This window comes from Daphnia pulicaria, chromosome 3 (assembly GCF_021234035.1).
Source record: "Daphnia pulicaria isolate SC F1-1A chromosome 3, SC_F0-13Bv2, whole genome shotgun sequence".
Taxonomy (NCBI): domain Eukaryota; kingdom Metazoa; phylum Arthropoda; class Branchiopoda; order Diplostraca; family Daphniidae; genus Daphnia; species Daphnia pulicaria.
Genome location: NC_060915.1, coordinates 3,828,789 through 3,855,240, shown reverse-complemented (window position 1 = coordinate 3,855,240; position 26,452 = coordinate 3,828,789). Strand labels below are relative to the sequence as shown.

The window sequence follows — 26,452 nt, the reverse complement described above, 5'->3', positions numbered from 1 at the left end:
TGCGAGTTTTTCAAAGTTGATCGCGCCTTTTATTCGCGATGGTTACCAGTCCAAATTCAATGAACAAACATTTCTGTCACTTTGAAGTGATTTTCTATTCATCCATTGGGACTGGGAGGGTAAATTTTCATTTTTGAATGTCAACGGCCATATCACGTAGAACGCACCTGGTCTCGTCAGCTCCCAGAAGTTAAGTTACGTCGAGTCCCGTTAGTACTTGGAAGGGTGACCGCTTGGGAATACGGGATGTCGTTGGCGATGGATAGTTTGTTTTCAATAACAAATTTCTTGACATTTTTTTTCAATCACGATGGTTACCAGTCCAATTTCGTAGATGAAACATTTCAATGCCTTAGAGATAGGTTCAATTCATCTATAAGAATGATTCTGGATCAATTCCATTGAGAGTTTGTCAAATTTTATCGCGTTTTTTAATCGCGATGGTTACCAGTCCAAATTCGTAGATCAAAAATTTCAATGACATAGGGATAGGTTCAATTCATCTATAGGAATGATTCTGGATGAATTTCATTGCGAGTTTTTCAAAGTTGATCGCGCTTTTTATTCGCGATGGTTACCAGTCCAAATTCAATGAACAAACATTTCTGTCACTTTGAAGTGATTTTCTATTCATCCATTGGGACTGGGAGGGTAAATTTTCATTTTTGAATGTCAACGGCCATATCACGTAGAACGCACCTGGTCTCGTCAGCTCCCAGAAATTAAGTTACGTCGAGTCCCGTTAGTACTTGGAAGGGTGACCGCTTGGGAATACGGGATGTCGTTGGCGATGGATAGTTTGTTTTCAATAACAAATTTCTTGACATTTTTTTTCAATCACGATGGTTACCAGTCCAATTTCGTAGATGAAACATTTCAATGCCTTAGAGATAGGTTCAATTCATCTATAAGAATGATTCTGGATCAATTCCATTGAGAGTTTGTCAAATTTTATCGCGTTTTTTAATCGCGATGGTAACCAGTCCAAATTCGTACATCAAAAATTTCAATGACATAGGGATAGGTTCAATTCATCTATAGGAATGATTCTGGATGAATTTCATTGCGAGTTTTTCAAAGTTGATCGCGCTTTTTATTCGCGATGGTTACCAGTCCAAATTCAATGAACAAACATTTCTGTCACTTTGAAGTGATTTTCTATTCATCCATTGGGACTGGGAGGGTAAATTTTCATTTTTGAATGTCAACGGCCATATCACGTAGAACGCACCTGGTCTCGTCAGCTCCCAGAAGTTAAGTTACGTCGAGTCCCGTTAGTACTTGGAAGGGTGACCGCTTGGGAATACGGGATGTCGTTGGCGATGGATAGTTTGTTTTCAATAACAAATTTCTTGACATTTTTTTTCAATCACGATGGTTACCAGTCCAATTTCGTAGATGAAACATTTCAATGCCTTAGAGATAGGTTCAATTCATCTGTAAGAATGATGTTTTTCAAATTTTATCGCGTTTTTTAATCGCGATGGTTACCAGTCCAAATTCGTACATCAAAAATTTCAATGACATAGGGATAGGTTCAATTCATCTATAGGAATGATTCTGGATGAATTTCATTGCGAGTTTTTCAAAGTTGATCGCGCTTTTTATTCGCGATGGTTACCAGTCCAAATTCAATGAACAAACATTTCTGTCACTTTGAAGTGATTTTCTATTCATCCATTGGGACTGGGAGGGTAAATTTTCATTTTTGAATGTCAACGGCCATATCACGTAGAACGCACCTGGTCTCGTCAGCTCCCAGAAGTTAAGTTACGTCGAGTCCCGTTAGTACTTGGAAGGGTGACCGCTTGGGAATACGGGATGTCGTTGGCGATGGATAGTTTGTTTTCAATAACAAATTTCTTGACATTTTTTTTCAATCACGATGGTTACCAGTCCAATTTCGTAGATGAAACATTTCAATGCCTTAGAGATAGGTTCAATTCATCTATAAGAATGATTCTGGATCAATTCCATTGAGAGTTTGTCAAATTTTATCGCGTTTTTTAATCGCGATGGTTACCAGTCCAAATTCGTACATCAAAAATTTCAATGACATAGGGATAGGTTCAATTCATCTATAGGAATGATTCTGGATGAATTTCATTGCGAGTTTTTCAAATTTTATCGCGTTTTTTAATCGCGATGGTAACCAGTCCAAATTCGTAGATCAAAAATTTCAATGACATAGGGATAGGTTCAATTCATCTATAGGAATGATTCTGGATGAATTTCATTGCGAGTTTTTCAAAGTTGATCGCGCTTTTTATTCGCGATGGTTACCAGTCCAAATTCAATGAACAAACATTTCTGTCACTTTGAAGTGATTTTCTATTCATCCATTGGGACTGGGAGGGTAAATTTTCATTTTTGAATGTCAACGGCCATATCACGTAGAACGCACCTGGTCTCGTCAGCTCCCAGAAATTAAGTTACGTCGAGTCCCGTTAGTACTTGGAAGGGTGACCGCTTGGGAATACGGGATGTCGTTGGCGATGGATAGTTTGTTTTCAATAACAAATTTCTTGACATTTTTTTTCAATCACGATGGTTACCAGTCCAATTTCGTAGATGAAACATTTCAATGCCTTAGAGATAGGTTCAATTCATCTATAAGAATGATTCTGGATCAATTCCATTGAGAGTTTGTCAAATTTTATCGCGTTTTTTAATCGCGATGGTAACCAGTCCAAATTCGTACATCAAAAATTTCAATGACATAGGGATAGGTTCAATTCATCTATAGGAATGATTCTGGATGAATTTCATTGCGAGTTTTTCAAAGTTGATCGCGCTTTTTATTCGCGATGGTTACCAGTCCAAATTCAATGAACAAACATTTCTGTCACTTTGAAGTGATTTTCTATTCATCCATTGGGACTGGGAGGGTAAATTTTCATTTTTGAATGTCAACGGCCATATCACGTAGAACGCACCTGGTCTCGTCAGCTCCCAGAAGTTAAGTTACGTCGAGTCCCGTTAGTACTTGGAAGGGTGACCGCTTGGGAATACGGGATGTCGTTGGCGATGGATAGTTTGTTTTCAATAACAAATTTCTTGACATTTTTTTTCAATCACGATGGTTACCAGTCCAATTTCGTAGATGAAACATTTCAATGCCTTAGAGATAGGTTCAATTCATCTGTAAGAATGATGTTTTTCAAATTTTATCGCGTTTTTTAATCGCGATGGTTACCAGTCCAAATTCGTACATCAAAAATTTCAATGACATAGGGATAGGTTCAATTCATCTATAGGAATGATTCTGGATGAATTTCATTGCGAGTTTTTCAAAGTTGATCGCGCTTTTTATTCGCGATGGTTACCAGTCCAAATTCAATGAACAAACATTTCTGTCACTTTGAAGTGATTTTCTATTCATCCATTGGGACTGGGAGGGTAAATTTTCATTTTTGAATGTCAACGGCCATATCACGTAGAACGCACCTGGTCTCGTCAGCTCCCAGAAGTTAAGTTACGTCGAGTCCCGTTAGTACTTGGAAGGGTGACCGCTTGGGAATACGGGATGTCGTTGGCGATGGATAGTTTGTTTTCAATAACAAATTTCTTGACATTTTTTTTCAATCACGATGGTTACCAGTCCAATTTCGTAGATGAAACATTTCAATGCCTTAGAGATAGGTTCAATTCATCTATAAGAATGATTCTGGATCAATTCCATTGAGAGTTTGTCAAATTTTATCGCGTTTTTTAATCGCGATGGTAACCAGTCCAAATTCGTAGATCAAAAATTTCAATGACATAGGGATAGGTTCAATTCATCTATAGGAATGATTCTGGATGAATTTCATTGCGAGTTTTTCAAAGTTGATCGCGCTTTTTATTCGCGATGGTTACCAGTCCAAATTCAATGAACAAACATTTCTGTCACTTTGAAGTGATTTTCTATTCATCCATTGGGACTGGGAGGGTAAATTTTCATTTTTGAATGTCAACGGCCATATCACGTAGAACGCACCTGGTCTCGTCAGCTCCCAGAAGTTAAGTTACGTCGAGTCCCGTTAGTACTTGGAAGGGTGACCGCTTGGGAATACGGGATGTCGTTGGCGATGGATAGTTTGTTTTCAATAACAAATTTCTTGACATTTTTTTTCAATCACGATGGTTACCAGTCCAATTTCGTAGATGAAACATTTCAATGCCTTAGAGATAGGTTCAATTCATCTATAAGAATGATTCTGGATCAATTCCATTGAGAGTTTGTCAAATTTTATCGCGTTTTTTAATCGCGATGGTTACCAGTCCAAATTCGTAGATCAAAAATTTCAATGACATAGGGATAGGTTCAATTCATCTATAGGAATGATTCTGGATGAATTTCATTGCGAGTTTTTCAAAGTTGATCGCGCTTTTTATTCGCGATGGTTACCAGTCCAAATTCAATGAACAAACATTTCTGTCACTTTGAAGTGATTTTCTATTCATCCATTGGGACTGGGAGGGTAAATTTTCATTTTTGAATGTCAACGGCCATATCACGTAGAACGCACCTGGTCTCGTCAGCTCCCAGAAGTTAAGTTACGTCGAGTCCCGTTAGTACTTGGAAGGGTGACCGCTTGGGAATACGGGATGTCGTTGGCGATGGATAGTTTGTTTTCAATAACAAATTTCTTGACATTTTTTTTCAATCACGATGGTTACCAGTCCAATTTCGTAGATGAAACATTTCAATGCCTTAGAGATAGGTTCAATTCATCTGTAAGAATGATGTTTTTCAAATTTTATCGCGTTTTTTAATCGCGATGGTTACCAGTCCAAATTCGTACATCAAAAATTTCAATGACATAGGGATAGGTTCAATTCATCTATAGGAATGATTCTGGATGAATTTCATTGCGAGTTTTTCAAAGTTGATCGCGCTTTTTATTCGCGATGGTTACCAGTCCAAATTCAATGAACAAACATTTCTGTCACTTTGAAGTGATTTTCTATTCATCCATTGGGACTGGGAGGGTAAATTTTCATTTTTGAATGTCAACGGCCATATCACGTAGAACGCACCTGGTCTCGTCAGCTCCCAGAAGTTAAGTTACGTCGAGTCCCGTTAGTACTTGGAAGGGTGACCGCTTGGGAATACGGGATGTCGTTGGCGATGGATAGTTTGTTTTCAATAACAAATTTCTTGACATTTTTTTTCAATCACGATGGTTACCAGTCCAATTTCGTAGATGAAACATTTCAATGCCTTAGAGATAGGTTCAATTCATCTATAAGAATGATTCTGGATCAATTCCATTGAGAGTTTGTCAAATTTTATCGCGTTTTTTAATCGCGATGGTAACCAGTCCAAATTCGTAGATCAAAAATTTCAATGACATAGGGATAGGTTCAATTCATCTATAGGAATGATTCTGGATGAATTTCATTGCGAGTTTTTCAAAGTTGATCGCGCTTTTTATTCGCGATGGTTACCAGTCCAAATTCAATGAACAAACATTTCTGTCACTTTGAAGTGATTTTCTATTCATCCATTGGGACTGGGAGGGTAAATTTTCATTTTTGAATGTCAACGGCCATATCACGTAGAACGCACCTGGTCTCGTCAGCTCCCAGAAATTAAGTTACGTCGAGTCCCGTTAGTACTTGGAAGGGTGACCGCTTGGGAATACGGGATGTCGTTGGCGATGGATAGTTTGTTTTCAATAACAAATTTCTTGACATTTTTTTTCAATCACGATGGTTACCAGTCCAATTTCGTAGATGAAACATTTCAATGCCTTAGAGATAGGTTCAATTCATCTATAAGAATGATTCTGGATCAATTCCATTGAGAGTTTGTCAAATTTTATCGCGTTTTTTAATCGCGATGGTAACCAGTCCAAATTCGTACATCAAAAATTTCAATGACATAGGGATAGGTTCAATTCATCTATAGGAATGATTCTGGATGAATTTCATTGCGAGTTTTTCAAAGTTGATCGCGCTTTTTATTCGCGATGGTTACCAGTCCAAATTCAATGAACAAACATTTCTGTCACTTTGAAGTGATTTTCTATTCATCCATTGGGACTGGGAGGGTAAATTTTCATTTTTGAATGTCAACGGCCATATCACGTAGAACGCACCTGGTCTCGTCAGCTCCCAGAAGTTAAGTTACGTCGAGTCCCGTTAGTACTTGGAAGGGTGACCGCTTGGGAATACGGGATGTCGTTGGCGATGGATAGTTTGTTTTCAATAACAAATTTCTTGACATTTTTTTTCAATCACGATGGTTACCAGTCCAATTTCGTAGATGAAACATTTCAATGCCTTAGAGATAGGTTCAATTCATCTGTAAGAATGATGTTTTTCAAATTTTATCGCGTTTTTTAATCGCGATGGTTACCAGTCCAAATTCGTACATCAAAAATTTCAATGACATAGGGATAGGTTCAATTCATCTATAGGAATGATTCTGGATGAATTTCATTGCGAGTTTTTCAAAGTTGATCGCGCTTTTTATTCGCGATGGTTACCAGTCCAAATTCAATGAACAAACATTTCTGTCACTTTGAAGTGATTTTCTATTCATCCATTGGGACTGGGAGGGTAAATTTTCATTTTTGAATGTCAACGGCCATATCACGTAGAACGCACCTGGTCTCGTCAGCTCCCAGAAGTTAAGTTACGTCGAGTCCCGTTAGTACTTGGAAGGGTGACCGCTTGGGAATACGGGATGTCGTTGGCGATGGATAGTTTGTTTTCAATAACAAATTTCTTGACATTTTTTTTCAATCACGATGGTTACCAGTCCAATTTCGTAGATGAAACATTTCAATGCCTTAGAGATAGGTTCAATTCATCTATAAGAATGATTCTGGATCAATTCCATTGAGAGTTTGTCAAATTTTATCGCGTTTTTTAATCGCGATGGTAACCAGTCCAAATTCGTAGATCAAAAATTTCAATGACATAGGGATAGGTTCAATTCATCTATAGGAATGATTCTGGATGAATTTCATTGCGAGTTTTTCAAAGTTGATCGCGCTTTTTATTCGCGATGGTTACCAGTCCAAATTCAATGAACAAACATTTCTGTCACTTTGAAGTGATTTTCTATTCATCCATTGGGACTGGGAGGGTAAATTTTCATTTTTGAATGTCAACGGCCATATCACGTAGAACGCACCTGGTCTCGTCAGCTCCCAGAAGTTAAGTTACGTCGAGTCCCGTTAGTACTTGGAAGGGTGACCGCTTGGGAATACGGGATGTCGTTGGCGATGGATAGTTTGTTTTCAATAACAAATTTCTTGACATTTTTTTTCAATCACGATGGTTACCAGTCCAATTTCGTAGATGAAACATTTCAATGCCTTAGAGATAGGTTCAATTCATCTATAAGAATGATTCTGGATCAATTCCATTGAGAGTTTGTCAAATTTTATCGCGTTTTTTAATCGCGATGGTTACCAGTCCAAATTCGTAGATCAAAAATTTCAATGACATAGGGATAGGTTCAATTCATCTATAGGAATGATTCTGGATGAATTTCATTGCGAGTTTTTCAAAGTTGATCGCGCTTTTTATTCGCGATGGTTACCAGTCCAAATTCAATGAACAAACATTTCTGTCACTTTGAAGTGATTTTCTATTCATCCATTGGGACTGGGAGGGTAAATTTTCATTTTTGAATGTCAACGGCCATATCACGTAGAACGCACCTGGTCTCGTCAGCTCCCAGAAGTTAAGTTACGTCGAGTCCCGTTAGTACTTGGAAGGGTGACCGCTTGGGAATACGGGATGTCGTTGGCGATGGATAGTTTGTTTTCAATAACAAATTTCTTGACATTTTTTTTCAATCACGATGGTTACCAGTCCAATTTCGTAGATGAAACATTTCAATGCCTTAGAGATAGGTTCAATTCATCTGTAAGAATGATGTTTTTCAAATTTTATCGCGTTTTTTAATCGCGATGGTTACCAGTCCAAATTCGTACATCAAAAATTTCAATGACATAGGGATAGGTTCAATTCATCTATAGGAATGATTCTGGATGAATTTCATTGCGAGTTTTTCAAAGTTGATCGCGCTTTTTATTCGCGATGGTTACCAGTCCAAATTCAATGAACAAACATTTCTGTCACTTTGAAGTGATTTTCTATTCATCCATTGGGACTGGGAGGGTAAATTTTCATTTTTGAATGTCAACGGCCATATCACGTAGAACGCACCTGGTCTCGTCAGCTCCCAGAAGTTAAGTTACGTCGAGTCCCGTTAGTACTTGGAAGGGTGACCGCTTGGGAATACGGGATGTCGTTGGCGATGGATAGTTTGTTTTCAATAACAAATTTCTTGACATTTTTTTCAATCACGATGGTTACCAGTCCAATTTCGTAGATGAAACATTTCAATGCCTTAGAGATAGGTTCAATTCATCTGTAAGAATGATGTTTTTCAAATTTTATCGCGTTTTTTAATCGCGATGGTTACCAGTCCAAATTCGTACATCAAAAATTTCAATGACATAGGGATAGGTTCAATTCATCTATAGGAATGATTCTGGATGAATTTCATTGCGAGTTTTTCAAAGTTGATCGCGCTTTTTATTCGCGATGGTTACCAGTCCAAATTCAATGAACAAACATTTCTGTCACTTTGAAGTGATTTTCTATTCATCCATTGGGACTGGGAGGGTAAATTTTCATTTTTGAATGTCAACGGCCATATCACGTAGAACGCACCTGGTCTCGTCAGCTCCCAGAAGTTAAGTTACGTCGAGTCCCGTTAGTACTTGGAAGGGTTACCGCTTGGGAATACGGGATGTCGTTGGCGACGGATAGTTTGTTTTCAATAACAAATTTCTTGACATTTTTTTTCAATCACGATGGTTACCAGTCCAATTTCGTAGATGAAACATTTCAATGCCTTAGAGATAGGTTCAATTCATCTATAAGAATGATTCTGGATCAATTCCATTGAGAGTTTGTCAAATTTTATCGCGTTTTTTAATCGCGATGATTACCAGTCCAAATTCGTACATCAAAAATTTCAATGACATAGGGATAGGTTCAATTCATCTATAGGAATGATTCTGGATGAATTTCATTGCGAGTTTTTCAAAGTTGATCGCGCTTTTTATTCGCGATGGTTACCAGTCCAAATTCAATGAACAAACATTTCTGTCACTTTGTAGTGATTTTCTATTCATCCATTGGGACTGGGAGGGTAAATTTTCATTTTTGAATGTCAACGGCCATATCACGTAGAACGCACCTGGTCTCGTCAGCTCCCAGAAGTTAAGTTACGTCGAGTCCCGTTAGTACTTGGAAGGGTTACCGCTTGGGAATACGGGATGTCGTTGGCGACGGATAGTTTGTTTTCAATAACAAATTTCTTGACATTTTTTTTCAATCACGATGGTTACCAGTCCAATTTCGTAGATGAAACATTTCAATGCCTTAGAGATAGGTTCAATTCATCTATAAGAATGATTCTGGATCAATTCCATTGAGAGTTTGTCAAATTTTATCGCGTTTTTTAATCGCGATGATTACCAGTCCAAATTCGTACATCAAAAATTTCAATGACATAGGGATAGGTTCAATTCATCTATAGGAATGATTCTGGATGAATTTCATTGCGAGTTTTTCAAAGTTGATCGCGCTTTTTATTCGCGATGGTTACCAGTCCAAATTCAATGAACAAACATTTCTGTCACTTTGAAGTGATTTTCTATTCATCCATTGGGACTGGGAGGGTAAATTTTCATTTTTGAATGTCAACGGCCATATCACGTAGAACGCACCTGGTCTCGTCAGCTCCCAGAAGTTAAGTTACGTCGAGTCCCGTTAGTACTTGGAAGGGTTACCGCTTGGGAATACGGGATGTCGTTGGCGACGGATAGTTTGTTTTCAATAACAAATTTCTTGACATTTTTTTTCAATCACGATGGTTACCAGTCCAATTTCGTAGATGAAACATTTCAATGCCTTAGAGATAGGTTCAATTCATCTATAAGAATGATTCTGGATCAATTCCATTGAGAGTTTGTCAAATTTTATCGCGTTTTTTAATCGCGATGGTTACCAGTCCAAATTCGTACATCAAAAATTTCAATGACATAGGGATAGGTTCAATTCATCTATAGGAATGATTCTGGATGAATTTCATTGCGAGTTTTTCAAAGTTGATCGCGCTTTTTATTCGCGATGGTTACCAGTCCAAATTCAATGAACAAACATTTCTGTCACTTTGAAGTGATTTTCTATTCATCCATTGGGACTGGGAGGGTAAATTTTCATTTTTGAATGTCAACGGCCATATCACGTAGAACGCACTTGGTCTCGTCAGCTCCCAGAAGTTAAGTTACGTCGAGTCCCGTTAGTACTTGGAAGGGTGACCGCTTGGGAATACGGGATGTCGTTGGCGATGGATAGTTTGTTTTCAATAACAAATTTCTTGACATTTTTTTCAATCACGATGGTTACCAGTCCAATTTCGTAGATGAAACATTTCAATGACATAGGGATAGGTTCAATTCATCTATAGGAATGATTCTGGATGAATTTCATTGCGAGTTTTTCAAAGTTGATCGCGCTTTTTATTCGCGATGGTTACCAGTCCAAATTCAATGAACAAACATTTCTGTCACTTTGAAGTGATTTTCTATTCATCCATTGGGACTGGGAGGGTAAATTTTCATTTTTGAATGTCAACGGCCATATCACGTAGAACGCACCTGGTCTCGTCAGCTCCCAGAAGTTAAGTTACGTCGAGTCCCGTTAGTACTTGGAAGGGTGACCGCTTGGGAATACGGGATGTCGTTGGCGATGGATAGTTTGTTTTCAATAACAAATTTCTTGACATTTTTTTTCAATCACGATGGTTACCAGTCCAATTTCGTAGATGAAACATTTCAATGCCTTAGAGATAGGTTCAATTCATCTGTAAGAATGATGTTTTTCAAATTTTATCGCGTTTTCTAATCGCGATGGTTACCAGTCCAAATTCGTACATCAAAAATTTCAATGACATAGGGATAGGTTCAATTCATCTATAGGAATGATTCTGGATGAATTTCATTGCGAGTTTTTCAAAGTTGATCGCGCTTTTTATTCGCGATGGTTACCAGTCCAAATTCAATGAACAAACATTTCTGTCACTTTGAAGTGATTTTCTATTCATCCATTGGGACTGGGAGGGTAAATTTTCATTTTTGAATGTCAACGGCCATATCACGTAGAACGCACCTGGTCTCGTCAGCTCCCAGAAGTTAAGTTACGTCGAGTCCCGTTAGTACTTGGAAGGGTGACCGCTTGGGAATACGGGATGTCGTTGGCGATGGATAGTTTGTTTTCAATAACAAATTTCTTGACATTTTTTTTCAATCACGATGGTTACCAGTCCAATTTCGTAGATGAAACATTTCAATGCCTTAGAGATAGGTTCAATTCATCTATAAGAATGATTCTGGATCAATTCCATTGAGAGTTTGTCAAATTTTATCGCGTTTTTTAATCGCGATGGTTACCAGTCCAAATTCGTAGATCAAAAATTTCAATGACATAGGGATAGGTTCAATTCATCTATAGGAATGATTCTGGATGAATTTCATTGCGAGTTTTTCAAAGTTGATCGCGCTTTTTATTCGCGATGGTTACCAGTCCAAATTCAATGAACAAACATTTCTGTCACTTTGAAGTGATTTTCTATTCATCCATTGGGACTGGGAGGGTAAATTTTCATTTTTGAATGTCAACGGCCATATCACGTAGAACGCACCTGGTCTCGTCAGCTCCCAGAAGTTAAGTTACGTCGAGTCCCGTTAGTACTTGGAAGGGTGACCGCTTGGGAATACGGGATGTCGTTGGCGATGGATAGTTTGTTTTCAATAACAAATTTCTTGACATTTTTTTTCAATCACGATGGTTACCAGTCCAATTTCGTAGATGAAACATTTCAATGCCTTAGAGATAGGTTCAATTCATCTATAAGAATGATTCTGGATCAATTCCATTGAGAGTTTGTCAAATTTTATCGCGTTTTTTAATCGCGATGGTTACCAGTCCAAATTCGTACATCAAAAATTTCAATGACATAGGGATAGGTTCAATTCATCTATAGGAATGATTCTGGATGAATTTCATTGCGAGTTTTTCAAAGTTGATCGCGCTTTTTATTCGCGATGGGTACCAGTCCAAATTCAATGAACAAACATTTCTGTCACTTTGAAGTGATTTTCTATTCATCCATTGGGACTGGGAGGGTAAATTTTCATTTTTGAATGTCAACGGCCATATCACGTAGAACGCACCTGGTCTCGTCAGCTCCCAGAAGTTAAGTTACGTCGAGTCCCGTTAGTACTTGGAAGGGTTACCGCTTGGGAATACGGGATGTCGTTGGCGACGGATAGTTTGTTTTCAATAACAAATTTCTTGACATTTTTTTTCAATCACGATGGTTACCAGTCCAATTTCGTAGATGAAACATTTCAATGCCTTAGAGATAGGTTCAATTCATCTATAAGAATGATTCTGGATCAATTCCATTGAGAGTTTGTCAAATTTTATCGCGTTTTTTAATCGCGATGGTTACCAGTCCAAATTCGTACATCAAAAATTTCAATGACATAGGGATAGGTTCAATTCATCTATAGGAATGATTCTGGATGAATTTCATTGCGAGTTTTTCAAAGTTGATCGCGCTTTTTATTCGCGATGGTTACCAGTCCAAATTCAATGAACAAACATTTCTGTCACTTTGAAGTGATTTTCTATTCATCCATTGGGACTGGGAGGGTAAATTTTCATTTTTGAATGTCAACGGCCATATCACGTAGAACGCACCTGGTCTCGTCAGCTCCCAGAAGTTAAGTTACGTCGAGTCCCGTTAGTACTTGGAAGGGTGACCGCTTGGGAATACGGGATGTCGTTGGCGATGGATAGTTTGTTTTCAATAACAAATTTCTTGACATTTTTTTTCAATCACGATGGTTACCAGTCCAATTTCGTAGATGAAACATTTCAATGCCTTAGAGATAGGTTCAATTCATCTGTAAGAATGATGTTTTTCAAATTTTATCGCGTTTTCTAATCGCGATGGTTACCAGTCCAAATTCGTACATCAAAAATTTCAATGACATAGGGATAGGTTCAATTCATCTATAGGAATGATTCTGGATGAATTTCATTGCGAGTTTTTCAAAGTTGATCGCGCTTTTTATTCGCGATGGTTACCAGTCCAAATTCAATGAACAAACATTTCTGTCACTTTGAAGTGATTTTCTATTCATCCATTGGGACTGGGAGGGTAAATTTTCATTTTTGAATGTCAACGGCCATATCACGTAGAACGCACCTGGTCTCGTCAGCTCCCAGAAGTTAAGATACGTCGAGTCCCGTTAGTACTTGGAAGGGTGACCGCTTGGGAATACGGGATGTCGTTGGCGATGGATAGTTTGTTTTCAATAACAAATTTCTTGACATTTTTTTTCAATCACGATGGTTACCAGTCCAATTTCGTAGATGAAACATTTCAATGCCTTAGAGATAGGTTCAATTCATCTATAAGAATGATTCTGGATCAATTCCATTGAGAGTTTGTCAAATTTTATCGCGTTTTTTAATCGCGATGGTTACCAGTCCAAATTCGTAGATCAAAAATTTCAATGACATAGGGATAGGTTCAATTCATCTATAGGAATGATTCTGGATGAATTTCATTGCGAGTTTTTCAAAGTTGATCGCGCTTTTTATTCGCGATGGTTACCAGTCCAAATTCAATGAACAAACATTTCTGTCACTTTGAAGTGATTTTCTATTCATCCATTGGGACTGGGAGGGTAAATTTTCATTTTTGAATGTCAACGGCCATATCACGTAGAACGCACCTGGTCTCGTCAGCTCCCAGAAGTTAAGTTACGTCGAGTCCCGTTAGTACTTGGAAGGGTGACCGCTTGGGAATACGGGATGTCGTTGGCGATGGATAGTTTGTTTTCAATAACAAATTTCTTGACATTTTTTTTCAATCACGATGGTTACCAGTCCAATTTCGTAGATGAAACATTTCAATGCCTTAGAGATAGGTTCAATTCATCTGTAAGAATGATGTTTTTCAAATTTTATCGCGTTTTTTAATCGCGATGGTTACCAGTCCAAATTCGTACATCAAAAATTTCAATGACATAGGGATAGGTTCAATTCATCTATAGGAATGATTCTGGATGAATTTCATTGCGAGTTTTTCAAAGTTGATCGCGCTTTTTATTCGCGATGGTTACCAGTCCAAATTCAATGAACAAACATTTCTGTCACTTTGAAGTGATTTTCTATTCATCCATTGGGACTGGGAGGGTAAATTTTCATTTTTGAATGTCAACGGCCATATCACGTAGAACGCACCTGGTCTCGTCAGCTCCCAGAAGTTAAGTTACGTCGAGTCCCGTTAGTACTTGGAAGGGTGACCGCTTGGGAATACGGGATGTCGTTGGCGATGGATAGTTTGTTTTCAATAACAAATTTCTTGACATTTTTTTTCAATCACGATGGTTACCAGTCCAATTTCGTAGATGAAACATTTCAATGCCTTAGAGATAGGTTCAATTCATCTATAAGAATGATTCTGGATCAATTCCATTGAGAGTTTGTCAAATTTTATCGCGTTTTTTAATCGCGATGGTTACCAGTCCAAATTCGTAGATCAAAAATTTCAATGACATAGGGATAGGTTCAATTCATCTATAGGAATGATTCTGGATGAATTTCATTGCGAGTTTTTCAAAGTTGATCGCGCTTTTTATTCGCGATGGTTACCAGTCCAAATTCAATGAACAAACATTTCTGTCACTTTGAAGTGATTTTCTATTCATCCATTGGGACTGGGAGGGTAAATTTTCATTTTTGAATGTCAACGGCCATATCACGTAGAACGCACCTGGTCTCGTCAGCTCCCAGAAGTTAAGTTACGTCGAGTCCCGTTAGTACTTGGAAGGGTGACCGCTTGGGAATACGGGATGTCGTTGGCGATGGATAGTTTGTTTTCAATAACAAATTTCTTGACATTTTTTTTCAATCACGATGGTTACCAGTCCAATTTCGTAGATGAAACATTTCAATGCCTTAGAGATAGGTTCAATTCATCTGTAAGAATGATGTTTTTCAAATTTTATCGCGTTTTTTAATCGCGATGGTTACCAGTCCAAATTCGTAGATCAAAAATTTCAATGACATAGGGATAGGTTCAATTCATCTATAGGAATGATTCTGGATGAATTTCATTGCGAGTTTTTCAAAGTTGATCGCGCTTTTTATTCGCGATGGTTACCAGTCCAAATTCAATGAACAAACATTTCTGTCACTTTGAAGTGATTTTCTATTCATCCATTGGGACTGGGAGGGTAAATTTTCATTTTTGAATGTCAACGGCCATATCACGTAGAACGCACCTGGTCTCGTCAGCTCCCAGAAGTTAAGTTACGTCGAGTCCCGTTAGTACTTGGAAGGGTGACCGCTTGGGAATACGGGATGTCGTTGGCGATGGATAGTTTGTTTTCAATAACAAATTTCTTGACATTTTTTTTCAATCACGATGGTTACCAGTCCAATTTCGTAGATGAAACATTTCAATGCCTTAGAGATAGGTTCAATTCATCTATAAGAATGATTCTGGATCAATTCCATTGAGAGTTTGTCAAATTTTATCGCGTTTTTTAATCGCGATGGTAACCAGTCCAAATTCGTAGATCAAAAATTTCAATGACATAGGGATAGGTTCAATTCATCTATAGGAATGATTCTGGATGAATTTCATTGCGAGTTTTTCAAAGTTGATCGCGCTTTTTATTCGCGATGGTTACCAGTCCAAATTCAATGAACAAACATTTCTGTCACTTTGAAGTGATTTTCTATTCATCCATTGGGACTGGGAGGGTAAATTTTCATTTTTGAATGTCAACGGCCATATCACGTAGAACGCACCTGGTCTCGTCAGCTCCCAGAAGTTAAGTTACGTCGAGTCCCGTTAGTACTTGGAAGGGTGACCGCTTGGGAATACGGGATGTCGTTGGCGATGGATAGTTTGTTTTCAATAACAAATTTCTTGACATTTTTTTTCAATCACGATGGTTACCAGTCCAATTTCGTAGATGAAACATTTCAATGCCTTAGAGATAGGTTCAATTCATCTATAAGAATGATTCTGGATCAATTCCATTGAGAGTTTGTCAAATTTTATCGCGTTTTTTAATCGCGATGGTTACCAGTCCAAATTCGTAGATCAAAAATTTCAATGACATAGGGATAGGTTCAATTCATCTATAGGAATGATTCTGGATGAATTTCATTGCGAGTTTTTCAAAGTTGATCGCGCTTTTTATTCGCGATGGTTACCAGTCCAAATTCAATGAACAAACATTTCTGTCACTTTGAAGTGATTTTCTATTCATCCATTGGGAGTGGGAGGGTAAATTTTCATTTTTGAATGTCAACGGCCATATCACGTAGAACGCACCTGGTCTCGTCAGCTCCCAGAAGTTAAGTTACGTCGAGTCCCGTTAGTACTTGGAAGGGTGACCGCTTGGGAATACGGGATGTCGTTGGCGATGGATAGTTTGTTTTCAATAACAAATTTCTTGACATTTTTTTTCAATCACGATGGTTACCAGTCCAATTTCGTAGATGAAACATTTCAATGCCTTAGAGATAGGTTCAATTCATCTATAAGAATGATTCTGGATCAATTCCATTGAGAGTTTGTCAAATTTTATCGCGTTTTTTAATCGCGATGGTTACCAGTCCAAATTCGTAGATCAAAAATTTCAATGACATAGGGATAGGTTCAATTCATCTATAGGAATGATTCTGGATGAATTTCATTGCGAGTTTTTCAAAGTTGATCGCGCTTTTTATTCGCGATGGTTACCAGTCCAAATTCAATGAACAAACATTTCTGTCACTTTGAAGTGATTTTCTATTCATCCATTGGGACTGGGAGGGTAAATTTTCATTTTTGAATGTCAACGGCCATATCACGTAGAACGCACCTGGTCTCGTCAGCTCCCAGAAGTTAAGTTACGTCGAGTCCCGTTAGTACTTGGAAGGGTGACCGCTTGGGAATACGGGATGTCGTTGGCGATGGATAGTTTGTTTTCAATAACAAATTTCTTGACATTTTTTTTCAATCACGATGGTTACCAGTCCAATTTCGTAGATGAAACATTTCAATGCCTTAGAGATAGGTTCAATTCATCTGTAAGAATGATGTTTTTCAAATTTTATCGCGTTTTTTAATCGCGATGGTTACCAGTCCAAATTCGTAGATCAAAAATTTCAATGACATAGGGATAGGTTCAATTCATCTATAGGAATGATTCTGGATGAATTTCATTGCGAGTTTTTCAAAGTTGATCGCGCTTTTTATTCGCGATGGTTACCAGTCCAAATTCAATGAACAAACATTTCTGTCACTTTGAAGTGATTTTCTATTCATCCATTGGGACTGGGAGGGTAAATTTTCATTTTTGAATGTCAACGGCCATATCACGTAGAACGCACCTGGTCTCGTCAGCTCCCAGAAGTTAAGTTACGTCGAGTCCCGTTAGTACTTGGAAGGGTGACCGCTTGGGAATACGGGATGTCGTTGGCGATGGATAGTTTGTTTTCAATAACAAATTTCTTGACATTTTTTTTCAATCACGATGGTTACCAGTCCAATTTCGTAGATGAAACATTTCAATGCCTTAGAGATAGGTTCAATTCATCTATAAGAATGATTCTGGATCAATTCCATTGAGAGTTTGTCAAATTTTATCGCGTTTTTTAATCGCGATGGTAACCAGTCCAAATTCGTAGATCAAAAATTTCAATGACATAGGGATAGGTTCAATTCATCTATAGGAATGATTCTGGATGAATTTCATTGCGAGTTTTTCAAAGTTGATCGCGCTTTTTATTCGCGATGGTTACCAGTCCAAATTCAATGAACAAACATTTCTGTCACTTTGAAGTGATTTTCTATTCATCCATTGGGACTGGGAGGGTAAATTTTCATTTTTGAATGTCAACGGCCATATCACGTAGAACGCACCTGGTCTCGTCAGCTCCCAGAAGTTAAGTTACGTCGAGTCCCGTTAGTACTTGGAAGGGTGACCGCTTGGGAATACGGGATGTCGTTGGCGATGGATAGTTTGTTTTCAATAACAAATTTCTTGACATTTTTTTTCAATCACGATGGTTACCAGTCCAATTTCGTAGATGAAACATTTCAATGCCTTAGAGATAGGTTCAATTCATCTATAAGAATGATTCTGGATCAATTCCATTGAGAGTTTGTCAAATTTTATCGCGTTTTTTAATCGCGATGGTTACCAGTCCAAATTCGTAGATCAAAAATTTCAATGACATAGGGATAGGTTCAATTCATCTATAGGAATGATTCTGGATGAATTTCATTGCGAGTTTTTCAAAGTTGATCGCGCTTTTTATTCGCGATGGTTACCAGTCCAAATTCAATGAACAAACATTTCTGTCACTTTGAAGTGATTTTCTATTCATCCATTGGGAGTGGGAGGGTAAATTTTCATTTTTGAATGTCAACGGCCATATCACGTAGAACGCACCTGGTCTCGTCAGCTCCCAGAAGTTAAGTTACGTCGAGTCCCGTTAGTACTTGGAAGGGTGACCGCTTGGGAATACGGGATGTCGTTGGCGATGGATAGTTTGTTTTCAATAACAAATTTCTTGACATTTTTTTTCAATCACGATGGTTACCAGTCCAATTTCGTAGATGAAACATTTCAATGCCTTAGAGATAGGTTCAATTCATCTATAAGAATGATTCTGGATCAATTCCATTGAGAGTTTGTCAAATTTTATCGCGTTTTTTAATCGCGATGGTTACCAGTCCAAATTCGTAGATCAAAAATTTCAATGACATAGGGATAGGTTCAATTCATCTATAGGAATGATTCTGGATGAATTTCATTGCGAGTTTTTCAAAGTTGATCGCGCTTTTTATTCGCGATGGTTACCAGTCCAAATTCAATGAACAAACATTTCTGTCACTTTGAAGTGATTTTCTATTCATCCATTGGGACTGGGAGGGTAAATTTTCATTTTTGAATGTCAACGGCCATATCACGTAGAACGCACCTGGTCTCGTCAGCTCCCAGAAGTTAAGTTACGTCGAGTCCCGTTAGTACTTGGAAGGGTTACCGCTTGGGAATACGGGATGTCGTTGGCGACGGATAGTTTGTTTTCAATAACAAATTTCTTGACATTTTTTTTCAATCACGATGGTTACCAGTCCAATTTCGTAGATGAAACATTTCAATGCCTTAGAGATAGGTTCAATTCATCTATAAGAATGATTCTGGATCAATTCCATTGAGAGTTTGTCAAATTTTATCGCGTTTTTTAATCGCGATGGTTACCAGTCCAAATTCGTACATCAAAAATTTCAATGACATAGGGATAGGTTCAATTCATCTATAGGAATGATTCTGGATGAATTTCATTGCGAGTTTTTCAAAGTTGATCGCGCTTTTTATTCGCGATGGGTACCAGTCCAAATTCAATGAACAAACATTTCTGTCACTTTGAAGTGATTTTCTATTCATCCATTGGGACTGGGAGGGTAAATTTTCATTTTTGAATGTCAACGGCCATATCACGTAGAACGCACCTGGTCTCGTCAGCTCCCAGAAGTTAAGTTACGTCGAGTCCCGTTAGTACTTGGAAGGGTGACCGCTTGGGAATACGGGATGTCGTTGGCGATGGATAGTTTGTTTTCAATAACAAATTTCTTGACATTTTTTTTCAATCACGATGGTTACCAGTCCAATTTCGTAGATGAAACATTTCAATGCCTTAGAGATAGGTTCAATTCATCTATAAGAATGATTCTGGATCAATTCCATTGAGAGTTTGTCAAATTTTATCGCGTTTTTTAATCGCGATGGTTACCAGTCCAAATTCGTACATCAAAAATTTCAATGACATAGGGATAGGTTCAATTCATCTATAGGAATGATTCTGGATGAATTTCATTGCGAGTTTTTCAAAGTTGATCGCGCTTTTTATTCGCGATGGGTACCAGTCCAAATTCAATGAACAAACATTTCTGTCACTTTGAAGTGATTTTCTATTCATCCATTGGGACTGGGAGGGTAAATTTTCATTTTTGAATGTCAACGGCCATATCACGTAGAACGCACCTGGTCTCGTCAGCTCCCAGAAGTTAAGTTACGTCGAGTCCCGTTAGTACTTGGAAGGGTTACCGCTTGGGAATACGGGATGTCGTTGGCGACGGATAGTTTGTTTTCAATAACAAATTTCTTGACATTTTTTTTCAATCACGATGGTTACCAGTCCAATTTCGTAGATGAAACATTTCAATGCCTTAGAGATAGGTTCAATTCATCTATAAGAATGATTCTGGATCAATTCCATTGAGAGTTTGTCAAATTTTATCGCGTTTTTTAATCGCGATGGTTACCAGTCCAAATTCGTACATCAAAAATTTCAATGACATAGGGATAGGTTCAATTCATCTATAGGAATGATTCTGGATGAATTTCATTGCGAGTTTTTCAAAGTTGATCGCGCTTTTTATTCGCGATGGTTACCAGTCCAAATTCAATGAACAAACATTTCTGTCACTTTGAAGTGATTTTCTATTCATCCATTGGGACTGGGAGGGTAAATTTTCATTTTTGAATGTCAACGGCCATATCACGTAGAACGCACCTGGTCTCGTCAGCTCCCAGAAGTTAAGTTACGTCGAGTCCCGTTAGTACTTGGAAGGGTGACCGCTTGGGAATACGGGATGTCGTTGGCGATGGATAGTTTGTTTTCAATAACAAATTTCTTGACATTTTTTTTCAATCACGATGGTTACCAGTCCAATTTCGTAGATGAAACATTTCAATGCCTTAGAGATAGGTTCAATTCATCTATAAGAATGATTCTGGATCAATTCCATTGAGAGTTTGTCAAATTTTATCGCGTTTTTTAATCGCGATGGTAACCAGTCCAAATTCGTAGATCAAAAATTTCAATGACATAGGGATAGGTTCAATTCATCTATAGGAATGATTCTGGATGAATTTCATTGCGAGTTTTTCAAAGTTGATCGCGCTTTTTATTCGCGATGGTTACCAGTCCAAATTCAATGAACAAACATTTCTGTCACTTTGAAGTGATTTTCTATTCATCCATTGGGACTGGGAGGGTAAATTTTCATTTTTGAATGTCAACGGCCATATCACGTAGAACGCACCTGGTCTCGTCAGCTCCCAGAAGTTAAGTTACGTCGAGTCCCGTTAGTACTTGGAAGGGTGACCGCTTGGGAATACGGGATGTCGTTGGCGATGGATAGTTTGTTTTCAATAACAAATTTCTTGACATTTTTTTTCAATCACGATGGTTACCAGTCCAATTTCGTAGATGAAACATTTCAATGCCTTAGAGATAGGTTCAATTCATCTATAAGAATGATTCTGGATCAATTCCATTGAGAGTTTGTCAAATTTTATCGCGTTTTTTAATCGCGATGGTTACCAGTCCAAATTCGTAGATCAAAAATTTCAATGACATAGGGATAGGTTCAATTCATCTATAGGAATGATTCTGGATGAATTTCATTGCGAGTTTTTCAAAGTTGATCGCGCTTTTTATTCGCGATGGTTACCAGTCCAAATTCAATGAACAAACATTTCTGTCACTTTGAAGTGATTTTCTATTCATCCATTGGGAGTGGGAGGGTAAATTTTCATTTTTGAATGTCAACGGCCATATCACGTAGAACGCACCTGGTCTCGTCAGCTCCCAGAAGTTAAGTTACGTCGAGTCCCGTTAGTACTTGGAAGGGTGACCGCTTGGGAATACGGGATGTCGTTGGCGATGGATAGTTTGTTTTCAATAACAAATTTCTTGACATTTTTTTTCAATCACGATGGTTACCAGTCCAATTTCGTAGATGAAACATTTCAATGCCTTAGAGATAGGTTCAATTCATCTATAAGAATGATTCTGGATCAATTCCATTGAGAGTTTGTCAAATTTTATCGCGTTTTTTAATCGCGATGGTTACCAGTCCAAATTCGTAGATCAAAAATTTCAATGACATAGGGATAGGTTCAATTCATCTATAGGAATGATTCTGGATGAATTTCATTGCGAGTTTTTCAAAGTTGATCGCGCTTTTTATTCGCGATGGTTACCAGTCCAAATTCAATGAACAAACATTTCTGTCACTTTGAAGTGATTTTCTATTCATCCATTGGGACTGGGAGGGTAAATTTTCATTTTTGAATGTCAACGGCCATATCACGTAGAACGCACCTGGTCTCGTCAGCTCCCAGAAGTTAAGTTACGTCGAGTCCCGTTAGTACTTGGAAGGGTTACCGCTTGGGAATACGGGATGTCGTTGGCGACGGATAGTTTGTTTTCAATAACAAATTTCTTGACATTTTTTTTCAATCACGATGGTTACCAGTCCAATTTCGTAGATGAAACATTTCAATGCCTTAGAGATAGGTTCAATTCATCTATAAGAATGATTCTGGATCAATTCCATTGAGAGTTTGTCAAATTTTATCGCGTTTTTTAATCGCGATGGTTACCAGTCCAAATTCGTACATCAAAAATTTCAATGACATAGGGATAGGTTCAATTCATCTATAGGAATGATTCTGGATGAATTTCATTGCGAGTTTTTCAAAGTTGATCGCGCTTTTTATTCGCGATGGGTACCAGTCCAAATTCAATGAACAAACATTTCTGTCACTTTGAAGTGATTTTCTATTCATCCATTGGGACTGGGAGGGTAAATTTTCATTTTTGAATGTCAACGGCCATATCACGTAGAACGCACCTGGTCTCGTCAGCTCCCAGAAGTTAAGTTACGTCGAGTCCCGTTAGTACTTGGAAGGGTGACCGCTTGGGAATACGGGATGTCGTTGGCGATGGATAGTTTGTTTTCAATAACAAATTTCTTGACATTTTTTTTCAATCACGATGGTTACCAGTCCAATTTCGTAGATGAAACATTTCAATGCCTTAGAGATAGGTTCAATTCATCTATAAGAATGATTCTGGATCAATTCCATTGAGAGTTTGTCAAATTTTATCGCGTTTTTTAATCGCGATGGTTACCAGTCCAAATTCGTACATCAAAAATTTCAATGACATAGGGATAGGTTCAATTCATCTATAGGAATGATTCTGGATGAATTTCATTGCGAGTTTTTCAAAGTTGATCGCGCTTTTTATTCGCGATGGGTACCAGTCCAAATTCAATGAACAAACATTTCTGTCACTTTGAAGTGATTTTCTATTCATCCATTGGGACTGGGAGGGTAAATTTTCATTTTTGAATGTCAACGGCCATATCACGTAGAACGCACCTGGTCTCGTCAGCTCCCAGAAGTTAAGTTACGTCGAGTCCCGTTAGTACTTGGAAGGGTTACCGCTTGGGAATACGGGATGTCGTTGGCGACGGATAGTTTGTTTTCAATAACAAATTTCTTGACATTTTTTTTCAATCACGATGGTTACCAGTCCAATTTCGTAGATGAAACATTTCAATGCCTTAGAGATAGGTTCAATTCATCTATAAGAATGATTCTGGATCAATTCCATTGAGAGTTTGTCAAATTTTATCGCGTTTTTTAATCGCGATGGTTACCAGTCCAAATTCGTACATCAAAAATTTCAATGACATAGGGATAGGTTCAATTCATCTATAGGAATGATTCTGGATGAATTTCATTGCGAGTTTTTCAAAGTTGATCGCGCTTTTTATTCGCGATGGTTACCAGTCCAAATTCAATGAACAAACATTTCTGTCACTTTGAAGTGATTTTCTATTCATCCATTGGGACTGGGAGGGTAAATTTTCATTTTTGAATGTCAACGGCCATATCACGTAGAACGCACCTGGTCTCGTCAGCTCCCAGAAGTTAAGTTACGTCGAGTCCCGTTAGTACTTGGAAGGGTGACCGCTTGGGAATACGGGATGTCGTTGGCGATGGATAGTTTGTTTTCAATAACAAATTTCTTGACATTTTTTTTCAATCACGATGGTTACCAGTCCAATTTCGTAGATGAAACATTTCAATGCCTTAGAGATAGGTTCAATTCATCTGTAAGAATGATGTTTTTCAAATTTTATCGCGTTTTCTAATCGCGATGGTTACCAGTCCAAATTCGTACATCAAAAATTTCAATGACATAGGGATAGGTTCAATTCATCTATAGGAATGATTCTGGATGAATTTCATTGCGAGTTTTTCAAAGTTGATCGCGCTTTTTATTCGCGATGGTTACCAGTCCAAATTCAATGAACAAACATTTCTGTCACTTTGAAGTGATTTTCTATTCATCCATTGGGACTGGGAGGGTAAATTTTCATTTTTGAATGTCAACGGCCATATCACGTAGAACGCACCTGGTCTCGTCAGCTCCCAGAAGTTAAGATACGTCGAGTCCCGTTAGTACTTGGAAGGGTGACCGCTTGGGAATACGGGATGTCGTTGGCGATGGATAGTTTGTTTTCAATAACAAATTTCTTGACATTTTTTTTCAATCACGATGGTTACCAGTCCAATTTCGTAGATGAAACATTTCAATGCCTTAGAGATAGGTTCAATTCATCTATAAGAATGATTCTGGATCAATTCCATTGAGAGTTTGTCAAATTTTATCGCGTTTTTTAATCGCGATGGTTACCAGTCCAAATTCGTAGATCAAAAATTTCAATGACATAGGGATAGGTTCAATTCATCTATAGGAATGATTCTGGATGAATTTCATTGCGAGTTTTTCAAAGTTGATCGCGCTTTTTATTCGCGATGGTTACCAGTCCAAATTCAATGAACAAACATTTCTGTCACTTTGAAGTGATTTTCTATTCATCCATTGGGACTGGGAGGGTAAATTTTCATTTTTGAATGTCAACGGCCATATCACGTAGAACGCACCTGGTCTCGTCAGCTCCCAGAAGTTAAGTTACGTCGAGTCCCGTTAGTACTTGGAAGGGTGACCGCTTGGGAATACGGGATGTCGTTGGCGATGGATAGTTTGTTTTCAATAACAAATTTCTTGACATTTTTTTTCAATCACGATGGTTACCAGTCCAATTTCGTAGATGAAACATTTCAATGCCTTAGAGATAGGTTCAATTCATCTGTAAGAATGATGTTTTTCAAATTTTATCGCGTTTTTTAATCGCGATGGTTACCAGTCCAAATTCGTACATCAAAAATTTCAATGACATAGGGATAGGTTCAATTCATCTATAGGAATGATTCTGGATGAATTTCATTGCGAGTTTTTCAAAGTTGATCGCGCTTTTTATTCGCGATGGTTACCAGTCCAAATTCAATGAACAAACATTTCTGTCACTTTGAAGTTATTTTCTATTCATCCATTGGGACTGGGAGGGTAAATTTTCATTTTTGAATGTCAACGGCCATATCACGTAGAACGCACCTGGTCTCGTCAGCTCCCAGAAGTTAAGTTACGTCGAGTCCCGTTAGTACTTGGAAGGGTGACCGCTTGGGAATACGGGATGTCGTTGGCGATGGATAGTTTGTTTTCAATAACAAATTTCTTGACATTTTTTTTCAATCACGATGGTTACCAGTCCAATTTCGTAGATGAAACATTTCAATGCCTTAGAGATAGGTTCAATTCATCTATAAGAATGATTCTGGATCAATTCCATTGAGAGTTTGTCAAATTTTATCGCGTTTTTTAATCGCGATGGTTACCAGTCCAAATTCGTACATCAAAAATTTCAATGACATAGGGATAGGTTCAATTCATCTATAGGAATGATTCTGGATGAATTTCATTGCGAGTTTTTCAAAGTTGATCGCGCTTTTTATTCGCGATGGGTACCAGTCCAAATTCAATGAACAAACATTTCTGTCACTTTGAAGTGATTTTCTATTCATCCATTGGGACTGGGAGGGTAAATTTTCATTTTTGAATGTCAACGGCCATATCACGTAGAACGCACCTGGTCTCGTCAGCTCCCAGAAGTTAAGTTACGTCGAGTCCCGTTAGTACTTGGAAGGGTTACCGCTTGGGAATACGGGATGTCGTTGGCGACGGATAGTTTGTTTTCAATAACAAATTTCTTGACATTTTTTTTCAATCACGATGGTTACCAGTCCAATTTCGTAGATGAAACATTTCAATGCCTTAGAGATAGGTTCAATTCATCTATAAGAATGATTCTGGATCAATTCCATTGAGAGTTTGTCAAATTTTATCGCGTTTTTTAATCGCGATGGTTACCAGTCCAAATTCGTACATCAAAAATTTCAATGACATAGGGATAGGTTCAATTCATCTATAGGAATGATTCTGGATGAATTTCATTGCGAGTTTTTCAAAGTTGATCGCGCTTTTTATTCGCGATGGTTACCAGTCCAAATTCAATGAACAAACATTTCTGTCACTTTGAAGTGATTTTCTATTCATCCATTGGGACTGGGAGGGTAAATTT

General features: G+C 38.0%; 50 pseudogenes; all 50 read left to right on the top strand.

Annotated features, from left to right (window-relative positions):
• Positions 1–139: 139 nt before the first annotated feature.
• LOC124332555 lies at positions 140–258 on the top strand (annotated as a pseudogene).
• A 413-nt stretch (positions 259–671) lies between these two features.
• LOC124335165 lies at positions 672–790 on the top strand (annotated as a pseudogene).
• A 413-nt stretch (positions 791–1,203) lies between these two features.
• LOC124332554 lies at positions 1,204–1,322 on the top strand (annotated as a pseudogene).
• A 392-nt stretch (positions 1,323–1,714) lies between these two features.
• LOC124332553 lies at positions 1,715–1,833 on the top strand (annotated as a pseudogene).
• Positions 1,834–2,376: 543 nt separating this feature from the next.
• Positions 2,377–2,495, top strand: LOC124335164 (annotated as a pseudogene).
• Positions 2,496–2,908: 413 nt separating this feature from the next.
• On the top strand, positions 2,909–3,027 carry LOC124332551 (annotated as a pseudogene).
• Positions 3,028–3,419: 392 nt separating this feature from the next.
• On the top strand, positions 3,420–3,538 carry LOC124332550 (annotated as a pseudogene).
• A 413-nt stretch (positions 3,539–3,951) lies between these two features.
• LOC124332549 lies at positions 3,952–4,070 on the top strand (annotated as a pseudogene).
• A 413-nt stretch (positions 4,071–4,483) lies between these two features.
• Positions 4,484–4,602, top strand: LOC124332548 (annotated as a pseudogene).
• A 392-nt stretch (positions 4,603–4,994) lies between these two features.
• On the top strand, positions 4,995–5,113 carry LOC124332547 (annotated as a pseudogene).
• A 413-nt stretch (positions 5,114–5,526) lies between these two features.
• LOC124335163 lies at positions 5,527–5,645 on the top strand (annotated as a pseudogene).
• Positions 5,646–6,058: 413 nt separating this feature from the next.
• LOC124332546 lies at positions 6,059–6,177 on the top strand (annotated as a pseudogene).
• Positions 6,178–6,569: 392 nt separating this feature from the next.
• Positions 6,570–6,688, top strand: LOC124332545 (annotated as a pseudogene).
• A 413-nt stretch (positions 6,689–7,101) lies between these two features.
• On the top strand, positions 7,102–7,220 carry LOC124332544 (annotated as a pseudogene).
• A 413-nt stretch (positions 7,221–7,633) lies between these two features.
• On the top strand, positions 7,634–7,752 carry LOC124332543 (annotated as a pseudogene).
• A 392-nt stretch (positions 7,753–8,144) lies between these two features.
• LOC124332542 lies at positions 8,145–8,263 on the top strand (annotated as a pseudogene).
• Positions 8,264–8,654: 391 nt separating this feature from the next.
• On the top strand, positions 8,655–8,773 carry LOC124333859 (annotated as a pseudogene).
• A 413-nt stretch (positions 8,774–9,186) lies between these two features.
• On the top strand, positions 9,187–9,305 carry LOC124333858 (annotated as a pseudogene).
• Positions 9,306–9,718: 413 nt separating this feature from the next.
• On the top strand, positions 9,719–9,837 carry LOC124333857 (annotated as a pseudogene).
• Positions 9,838–10,250: 413 nt separating this feature from the next.
• LOC124333883 lies at positions 10,251–10,369 on the top strand (annotated as a pseudogene).
• A 282-nt stretch (positions 10,370–10,651) lies between these two features.
• LOC124332540 lies at positions 10,652–10,770 on the top strand (annotated as a pseudogene).
• Positions 10,771–11,162: 392 nt separating this feature from the next.
• Positions 11,163–11,281, top strand: LOC124332539 (annotated as a pseudogene).
• A 413-nt stretch (positions 11,282–11,694) lies between these two features.
• LOC124332538 lies at positions 11,695–11,813 on the top strand (annotated as a pseudogene).
• A 413-nt stretch (positions 11,814–12,226) lies between these two features.
• On the top strand, positions 12,227–12,345 carry LOC124333856 (annotated as a pseudogene).
• Positions 12,346–12,758: 413 nt separating this feature from the next.
• Positions 12,759–12,877, top strand: LOC124332536 (annotated as a pseudogene).
• A 392-nt stretch (positions 12,878–13,269) lies between these two features.
• Positions 13,270–13,388, top strand: LOC124333648 (annotated as a pseudogene).
• A 413-nt stretch (positions 13,389–13,801) lies between these two features.
• Positions 13,802–13,920, top strand: LOC124332535 (annotated as a pseudogene).
• Positions 13,921–14,312: 392 nt separating this feature from the next.
• Positions 14,313–14,431, top strand: LOC124332534 (annotated as a pseudogene).
• A 413-nt stretch (positions 14,432–14,844) lies between these two features.
• On the top strand, positions 14,845–14,963 carry LOC124332533 (annotated as a pseudogene).
• A 392-nt stretch (positions 14,964–15,355) lies between these two features.
• LOC124332532 lies at positions 15,356–15,474 on the top strand (annotated as a pseudogene).
• A 413-nt stretch (positions 15,475–15,887) lies between these two features.
• Positions 15,888–16,006, top strand: LOC124332531 (annotated as a pseudogene).
• A 413-nt stretch (positions 16,007–16,419) lies between these two features.
• On the top strand, positions 16,420–16,538 carry LOC124332530 (annotated as a pseudogene).
• A 413-nt stretch (positions 16,539–16,951) lies between these two features.
• LOC124332528 lies at positions 16,952–17,070 on the top strand (annotated as a pseudogene).
• Positions 17,071–17,462: 392 nt separating this feature from the next.
• On the top strand, positions 17,463–17,581 carry LOC124332527 (annotated as a pseudogene).
• A 413-nt stretch (positions 17,582–17,994) lies between these two features.
• Positions 17,995–18,113, top strand: LOC124332526 (annotated as a pseudogene).
• A 413-nt stretch (positions 18,114–18,526) lies between these two features.
• LOC124332525 lies at positions 18,527–18,645 on the top strand (annotated as a pseudogene).
• A 413-nt stretch (positions 18,646–19,058) lies between these two features.
• LOC124333854 lies at positions 19,059–19,177 on the top strand (annotated as a pseudogene).
• Positions 19,178–19,590: 413 nt separating this feature from the next.
• LOC124332524 lies at positions 19,591–19,709 on the top strand (annotated as a pseudogene).
• Positions 19,710–20,122: 413 nt separating this feature from the next.
• Positions 20,123–20,241, top strand: LOC124333853 (annotated as a pseudogene).
• Positions 20,242–20,654: 413 nt separating this feature from the next.
• On the top strand, positions 20,655–20,773 carry LOC124332522 (annotated as a pseudogene).
• Positions 20,774–21,186: 413 nt separating this feature from the next.
• LOC124332521 lies at positions 21,187–21,305 on the top strand (annotated as a pseudogene).
• Positions 21,306–21,718: 413 nt separating this feature from the next.
• LOC124332520 lies at positions 21,719–21,837 on the top strand (annotated as a pseudogene).
• Positions 21,838–22,250: 413 nt separating this feature from the next.
• Positions 22,251–22,369, top strand: LOC124333852 (annotated as a pseudogene).
• Positions 22,370–22,782: 413 nt separating this feature from the next.
• LOC124332519 lies at positions 22,783–22,901 on the top strand (annotated as a pseudogene).
• Positions 22,902–23,314: 413 nt separating this feature from the next.
• LOC124333850 lies at positions 23,315–23,433 on the top strand (annotated as a pseudogene).
• A 413-nt stretch (positions 23,434–23,846) lies between these two features.
• LOC124332518 lies at positions 23,847–23,965 on the top strand (annotated as a pseudogene).
• A 392-nt stretch (positions 23,966–24,357) lies between these two features.
• On the top strand, positions 24,358–24,476 carry LOC124333647 (annotated as a pseudogene).
• Positions 24,477–24,889: 413 nt separating this feature from the next.
• LOC124332516 lies at positions 24,890–25,008 on the top strand (annotated as a pseudogene).
• Positions 25,009–25,400: 392 nt separating this feature from the next.
• On the top strand, positions 25,401–25,519 carry LOC124332515 (annotated as a pseudogene).
• Positions 25,520–25,932: 413 nt separating this feature from the next.
• On the top strand, positions 25,933–26,051 carry LOC124333849 (annotated as a pseudogene).
• Positions 26,052–26,452: the final 401 nt, after the last annotated feature.